Here is a 9,058-nt window from a genome sequence, read left to right on the forward strand (position 1 = left end):
CGCTGTAAAAACGTCCAGTGTGCATGTGTTGGATTTTAGACACATATAATACATCTTTAGTGTCTTGAGGTGATTATGAATGAAGAGCCGTTGAAATAAAAAATGAAGTGTGATTTTATTCTATCACACAATGGCTTAAAATAACAATGTAAAGCGTATCATGAACAGTTCCATGTAGATAAAACTACTGTAGAAATATCAAGCAGAAGTTTAAAGAAAAAGTCACCAGTATTTGTCATGGCTGTCCTGGCCATGTGCTGTTCTCCATGTTCTTCTTGTTCTTCTCATGTCTTTTGGGAAGAAGCCCGAAATAGACGGAAGTGACGATTTTGCAGCATGCACCTGTTGCAGCTTCTCAGTCGTGTATGTATGTGTGTGTTATGTATGAAAGAGTGTAGTGTTAGCGTGTGTGAGCCCCCCGTCTTCTGTCCCTTATGGACCTTTTATGCAGAATGAGTGTGTCATAACGAGAGATTCTTAATACCTTGTATGGCATAGAAGGGAGGGGACGACACTCACATAATATTTTTGATGGACAGGAACATATGTATGCTGATGTACATATTATAAGCTAATGATGTAACCTCAGCTATTCATATTTAAAGAATAATATAGCTTAAGAACATATTTTTTCAACATATCAATGTATAATCACTAATCTATATATGTATCAATATTAGAAACGTATACTAAATACACACAGATACTATTAAAATACATTATGTAATAGCAAATCTATAATGAGTCACTCCTAGTACCCTTGACATATTACTACCAGAGACTTTTAACCAGCTATACCTAAATATAGTCTTCAGCTGGTTTAGCTGGTCTCAGCTAACTCCTGTCTTATTTTACTGTCTCAGCTATAGCTAATATCTCAGCTATTTTACTGAAGAATTAAATATCATCGGTTTAAGGCGACAATTCACACATTTTAATATTAATTATGATTAATCATAAAAAACAAATATTTTGCAAGCTTGCCATCGATATAAGTGCTGAATCATAAATTTGATTTCTAACAGCATGAGGACTTAAAGTGTAAATAAACAAGCAGATATATTTCCCAGTGTGAGCCAATGACAGTATTTGCCCCTGTGTGCCCAGTCAGTTGTGGACCCTGGATGATCTTAAATACAGTTAGGAAAATAAGCCAGTTTCTACATTTTATTTTTCTAGATGACCATAATGTGATTGTGGACCAATAATAACTATAGCTGCCAAAAATAATTGCTGCTGATTAAAGGTTTTAGGTAGGAAATGCTTCTATTAGCTTGCCTTTTTCTTAGAAGTTAAGAGTTTAGAGTAGAACCTGGGAATATCTATGTAGACATTACCAGTAGCACATTGTCAGAACTGGTGCTGAACAAGTCAGGATATTCCATTACCCCAACACATACCAGCCCATGCATGCTAAAGGTTTTATTTTTTATAAGTGAAGTTCTGCTCTTTTCCCTGCATTGTGTCCTTGTCCCCTGTTCTGTAGAAGACTTGCGTCTCCAAACATGTTGGTGGTGTGCTATTCCTCTTATGTGGAATATCATTATGGCAAATTTAAAGGGTAACTCCACTTTTGTGGGAAGAAAAATTGCAAATTAATAAGAAAAATAAAAATATAGCTTATATAATTGCGGCACAAATCATATTGTAGTTGTTATTAAAAATGACCTTGCCTTTTCAATCTGCAGCGCTGGAAAATGCAAAGCAATATGGCTACCTGGAGGTGTTCTGTACACATATGATAGTTTACAGAACGCCCCCCAGAAATGTAATTTCCTGCTTGTCCGATTGGCTCATTGATTTTCCTAGAAGTCTGCACTAAGATACATGTCAGATTTTTTGCATCACCTGCAGCAAAAATATCATTTTTGGTGGGATACTCCCAAAGGGATATCACATCTGATGGCTTGCAGACCTTACAGCTTTCCTCATTAGAGCCTTGCAAGTACAACAGCTGTTTCTATAGAATAGCAAAAGGTAGGACTCTAAAAGAGTTTGCTAAAAGCCCTGTAATGTACATGGATTACCCAGAGGGGGACATTTTTTCTTAACAAGTGGAGTTACTCTTTAACCACTTCAATACTGGGCACTTTTACCCCGTTCCTGCCCAGGCCAATTTTCACTCTCACACCATAAATGACAACTGCGTGATCATGCAATTCTGTACCCAAACTAAATTTGTATCATTTTGTTCACGCAACTAGAGCTTTCTTTTGGTGGAATTCAATCACCACTGGGGTTTTTATTTTTTGCTAAATTAACGAAAAAAGCCCAAAAAGTTAGAAAAAAATATGTTTTTGTTTTTCTGTTATAAAATTTTGCAAATGAATAATTGTTCTCCATAAACTTAGGCCAATATGTATTCTGCTACATTTCTTTGGTGAAAATAACCCAAATCAGTATTTATTATTTAGTCTATAGGAAAGTTTATAGAGTTCACAAACTATGGTATATATCTGAAAATCAATCAATCCTGAAGTACTGACAGACAATCTAATTTCTTGAGACCCAAAAATGTCAGAACAGTACAGATATCTCCCAAATGACCCCTTTTTGCAAAGTAGACAGTCCGAGGTATTTAGTAAAATGTATGGTGAGTTTTTTGAAGTTGTAATTTTTTTATCATTTTTTTTTTCTTTTTTACATACTGTCAGCAGTGCAGTATAGCATCATCATATAACTGGTGTGGCGAAGATCAGGGACACTGACTAACTGAAAGAGGCAATTCAATGGCATGTATAGTGTATCTCTTGTACCCTGTACTCATATTACAGTATTATTTCACTTTTAGTTGTAGTAAATTTCAGCTACCCCTCCCTGGAGGAGCCTCCACTACTGCCAATTCCTGCTCAATTTATGCCAGTTAAACCAAGTCCCCCACCCTCCTCCCACACTGAACCTACTCCTGTACAAGAATGTCCAGCTACCTGCTGCCAGTAAAGGAGAAAAAAAAACTATTCCATAGTTAGTCTGGCTGAAAAAAGACAAAAGTCCATCCAGTTCAACCCCCCAAAAAAAGTTATAATCCTACACCCACAGTTGATCCAGAGGAAGGCAAAAAAACCCAGCAAAGCATGATCCAATTTGCTCCTGCAGGGAAAAAAATTCCTTCCTGATCCCCCGAGAGGCAATCGGATATTTGCTGGATCAACTTTACCTATAAATGTTAGAAATCAGTTATATTCTGTGTATCCAAGACAAAATCCAGGCCTTTTTTTAAAGCAATCCACAGACCCAACTCTTGAGGGAGTCTATTCCACATTTTCACAGCTCTTACTGTGAAGAAACCTTTCCGTATTTGGAGATTACATTTCTTTTCCTCCACACGTAAAGAGTGCCCCCTTGTCCTCCGTGATGACCTCAGGGTGAATAACTCTACACCGAGTTCACTATATGAAGTAATCTCGAAAGAGCAGGGCCCTTGAACCCCTCTTGTAGTGTACTGTTACTGTCTTGTCTCATGTTATGTGCCCCCTGCTACTGTACAGCGCTGAGCATACCCTGTGGCGCTATATAAATACTGTATAATAATAATATTAATAATTTATACATGTTGATCATATCCCTCCTCAATCTCCTCTTCTCAAGAGAGAATAAATTTAGTTCCTCTAATCTTTCCTCATAGCTGATCTCCTCCATGCCTCTTATCAGTTTGGTTGCCCTTGTCTGTACTTTCTCCAGTTCCCCAATGTTCTGTGAATTGGTGCCCAAAACTGAACTGCATATTCCAGATGAGGTCTTACTAATGATTTGTACCGGGGTAATATGATATCTCTCTCTCTGGAGTCTATACCTCTTTTAATACGAGAGGATTTTGCTCGCTTTAGAAACCGCAGCTTGGCATTGCATGCCATTATTAAGCTTGTGGTCTACCAGAACCCCCAGATCCTTCTCCACCATTGATTCCCCCAGTTGTACCCCACTAGTATGTATGATGCGTGCATATTTTTAACCCCCAAGTGCATAGCCTTACAGTTATAAAATCTACATTAAACCTCATTTGCCACATAGTTGCCCAATTAAACAGTGCATTGAGGTCGGCTTGTAAATTGGAGACATCCTGAAAGGACGTTATTCCACTGCACAGCTTGGTGTCATCTGCAAAGACTGAAATGGGGTTTTTAATCCCAGACCCTATATTGTTTATAAATATATTAAAAAGTAAGGGTCCCAACACTGAACCTTGGGGTACACCACTGATGACCCTAGACCATTCAGAGTATGAATCATTAACCACTACTCTCTGAATACGATCTTTTAGCCAGTTTTCTATCCATTTACATACAGATTATTCCAAGCCTGTAGACTTTACCTTACACATTAGCTGTGTGTGGGGAACTGTGTCAAATGCTTTTGCAAAATCCAAGTATACCACGTCCACCACCACCCCTCTGTCCAAGGTTTTGCTCACCTCCTCATAAAATGAAATCAGATTTGTTTGACAACTTCTGTCTTTCATGAATCCAGGCTGTCTGTTGCTTAAAATATTTTTTTTCCAGCAAGAACTCATCTATGTGGTCTTTTATTAAACTCTCCAGTATCTTCCCAACTATAGAAGTTAAACTAACAGGTCTATAATTACTTGGTAAAGATTTGGATCCCTTTTTAAATATAGGCACCAATACGCCAATGCAGTGGTACTATGCCAGTCATTAAAAAATCCCTAAGAATTAGAAACAATGGCTTTGAAATGACAGAGCTCAATCCTTTAAGGGCTTGTGGGTGTATGCCATCTGGTCCAGGTGCTTTGTCTAAATATTTCTGGACCATATCCGTTGTGATCCAATGTGGATCATCTGAAGCTGTGTCAATACCATACCCATTATGAACAAGAACTCCCCCATGCTCCTTTGTATACACAGAGCTGAAGAAGGTATGTAATAAATTTGGCTTCTCTTTGTCCCCAGTCACCCACTCTAGATTATTTTGTAAAGGGCATACCTGTAAAAATCAGTTTCTTGGGAGTACATCACGAGACACAGAGCTGGCTTAATTATCATGACCACCTGGGTTATGAGCCACCTTCAGGTGAATGGACACTGAAAGTCAAGGACAAGCAGTCCTCTATATAACCCGCCCATGGAAGCCTCAGTTTTGTATCAAGTAATACCCTCAAAAATAGAGAGTGCTCCCAGCACAAAGACCACGGTGTCACTGAGAACACCGGGTCACATGATCGCTGTAATAGCCTCTGATTGGCTATCACAGTGATCAGTCGCTGTACAGCCCGACCCCCTTGTTTTTGTTTTTTCTTTCTATGAATGGAGCAGAGATACATTGTCTCTAACTCCTGGCATAGAGGGGAAAAAAATATCTTTGTAAAAAAAAAATAAAGATAAATAAATATTAAAAAATAAAGAGAGAAAAAATACCTAGATCAAGGTTTGATCTAGTTCAGTGCCAGGGTAAGTGTTTGGGTCAGGATCAAAGGTCAAGGTCAAAAGGTCAGGATTTAAAAAAAAATTATTGTCAGTTAGTGTCTTAGGTAAAAAAAACAAAACAAAATGTGCGCTATTGTTTCCTGGCTGTACTACGGGTACAAACAACAAATAACATACACATATATGGTATTGCTGTGATTGTCAAGAGCTGGAGAATTTATTTTGGGTTGTTCTTTGGTAGTAGGTTATGATAGTAACAAGAAACACAAAGCTAAATAAAAAAAAAAATTTTTTTTTTACTATTGTGGGCCAGTTTTCCTTTGATAATAAAAAAAAATCAGGAGATATCCATTTACCACCAAATGAAAGCCCAATTTGTCCTGAAAAAAAACAAGGTATAATTCACCTGGATGTACAAAGTAGTTGTGATGCTATGTACGGTTTTACTAACACATGTCAACGTTGTAAAATTGTGCTTTTTTACCCTTAGGCACGAAGGGGTTAATAATCATGGCCACCTGGGATGTCTCTAAGCACTGCTCCGGAGGGGAGGGAATCACAGCCACCACTGGCAGGCCCAAAGCTGCACCACATCCCTCAAGAGACTGTGACCAAATGCAGCATCCTTTGCAGCAGGTGCAGCCATCTTAAACTTGTAAAAGTGTGAATAGACAACCAGGTAGCAGATTTACATACCTGTTCCACTGAAGCCTGATGACGTATTGCCCAAGATCCCCCTACACTCCTGGTGGAGTGAGCTTGTCAGGAAGGTAAATATATAAACACAATAATAGCGCTCACAAAAAACAACTGATATTAACCACTTGCCCTCCTGAGGATTTACCCCCCTTCCTGACTAGGCCTCTTTTTGCTACTCGGCGCTGCAACGGACAATTGCGCGGTCATGTAATACGGTACATAAATGAAATTTAAGTCCTTTTTTTCACAGAAATAGAGCTTTCTTTTAGTGGTATTTGATCACCTGTGCACTTTTTCTTTTTGGCGCTATAAACCAAAAAATGTTTGAAGAAAATTTTTTTTTTTTTTTTAATAACAATATTTTCTCATTTCGGTCATAAAAAATATCCAAAAACTAAAATTTCGTCATAAATTTAGGCCAAAATGCATTCTGCAATATGTTTTTGGTTAAAAAAAATCCCAGTAAGTGTATAGTTATTGCTTTGTGTGAAAGTTATAGCGTCTACAAACTATGGTATAGATAATGGAATTTACACAGCTTTTATTTTCTGACTGCACATTTCTTGAGGTGCTAATATACCAGGATAGTACAAACACCCTCAAATGACCCCTTTTTTGGAAAGTAGACACCCTAAGCTATCTGCTGAGAGACATGTAAGATTTTTTTTTTTCCACAAGTTTCTGGAAAATGACAAAAACATTTTTTTTTTTTTTTTACACAAAGTTGTCATTTAAATTATTTATTTCTTGCACAAGCCATGGGTATATGTGGAATTACACCCCAAAATACATTTTGCTACTTCTACCGAGACTTTTTGGGAGCCTAGCCACATACAGGAGCCTGAAATCCAATGACCACTTTGAAAGCTTGAAGGTGCGTAACTTCCTCAATATCTATCACAGTTTCGAAGGCCCTGACATGCCAGGATAGCACCAAACCCCCCCAAATGACCCCTTTCTGGAATGTAGACACCCAATGAATTTAAAAAGAGGCATTGTGAGTATTTTGCAGATCTAATTTTTTCTCACAAGGTTTTGAAATATAAAAAAAGAATATAAAAAAGTTTTTGTTTTTTTTTTCTTCATTTTCCAAAAACTTGTGGCAACAAATGAGATCTGCAAAATACTTTTTTTTACACCTTGGGGTGTCTGCTTTCCAAAAAGGGGTCTTTGGGAGGGGGTTAGGTGCTATCCTGGCATTTCAGGGCCTCCGAAACTGTGATAGGTAGTCTGGAAGTGTAATGAGGAAATAAAGCCCTTTAAAAACCTGAAGGTGCTTATTGGATTTTGGGGTCCTGTACTTGGCTAGACTGCCAAAACGTCTCTCACATGTGGTACCCCCATTACTTGGGAGAAGTAGCAGAATGTATTTTGGGGAGTAATTCCACATATACCCATGTCAAGTGTGAGCAGTAAATCATTTAATTGACAATTTTGTGTACAAAAAAAAAAAAAAATTAATTTTCCAAAAACGTGGTAAAAAAATAAATTCTTCTATTGATTCAACATGCCTCTCAGCAAATAGTTTTGGGTGTCTACTTTCCAAAAAGGGGTCATTTTGGGGGGTGTTTTATGCCCAGCATTGGAAGTTTATGCCACACATCATTCACTCTTCTAACCACCTGAAGATCAAGCCTTTTCTGACACTTTTTGTTTACATGAAAAAAAATCAGTATTTTTTGCTAGGAAATTAATTTAAACCCCCAAACATTATATATTTTTTTAAAGCAGACACCCTTGTGAATAAAATGGTGGGTACTACAATTTTTTATGGCACATAGTACTCGTGCAGCGATTTTTCGAAAGCAATTTTTAAAAAACAAATACACTTTTTTTACTTTTAATGCACAAAAACACAATATATTAGCCAATTATTTGGTAAGATATAAAAGATGATGGTATGTCGAGTAAATAGATACCAAACATGACATGCTTTAAAACTGTGCATGCCCCGTGCAAAGGCGACAAACTGCATACATTTTTAATATCCATAGGCAACGCTTTAAAAGCTACCAGTTTAGATTTACAGAGGAGGTCTAGTGTTAGAATTACTGCCCTTGATCTGACGTTCATGGCGATACCTCACATGTATGGTGCAACCGCTGTTTACATACCAGAACAGGGTCAACACTTGTGCACACAGGTATGCGTGCATGTGAGGGACGAGTTTTTTTGATTTTTTTTACACTGTACCTTTCATTTTTTTTTTGATCACTTTTAATGCTATCACAGGGAATGCAAATATCCCCTATAACTTCAATGGGCATTGTCATATATATATTTTTTTTTTAGAAATCTGGGGTCTATCAGACTGGATATTTCCTCTGCCCTTACATTACAGTTGCAAGAAAAAGTATGTGAACCCCTTGGGATTACGTGGAGTTTTGCATGAATTGGGCATAAAATGTGCTCTGAACGTCATCTAAGTCACAACAATAGAAGAACACAGTCTGCTGAACATAATACTACACAAACATTAGATGTTGCCATGGTTTAATTGCACAGAACATGTAAACATTCACAGTGCAGGGAGGAAAAAGTATGTGAACCTTTGGACTTAATAACTGGTTGACCCTCCTTTGGCAGCAATAACCTCAACCAAACATTTTCTGTAGTTGCAGATCAGACCTGCACAACGATCTGGAGTAATTTTGGACCACTCCTCTTCACAAAACTGTTTCAGTTTAGCAAAATTCTTGGGATGTCTGGTGTGAATCGCTCTCTTAAGGTCATGCCACAGCATTTCAATCGGTTGAGGTCAGGACTCTGACTGGGCCACTCCAGAAGGCATATTCTGTGCTGTTGTAGCCATTGTTTTGTTAAATTACTTGTATGCTTTGGGTCATTGTCCTGTTGCATCACCCATCCTCTGCGGAGCTTCAGTTGGCGGACAGATGGTCGTACGTTTTCTTGCAAAATGTCTTGATAAACTCTGGAATTCATTTTCCCATCAATGACAACAATCCGTCCAGGCCCTG

This window comes from Staurois parvus, unplaced genomic scaffold (assembly GCF_062004578.1).
Source record: "Staurois parvus isolate SC_StPar_1 unplaced genomic scaffold, SC_StPar_1.0 ptg000168l, whole genome shotgun sequence".
In the NCBI taxonomy this organism is placed as follows: domain Eukaryota; kingdom Metazoa; phylum Chordata; class Amphibia; order Anura; family Ranidae; genus Staurois; species Staurois parvus.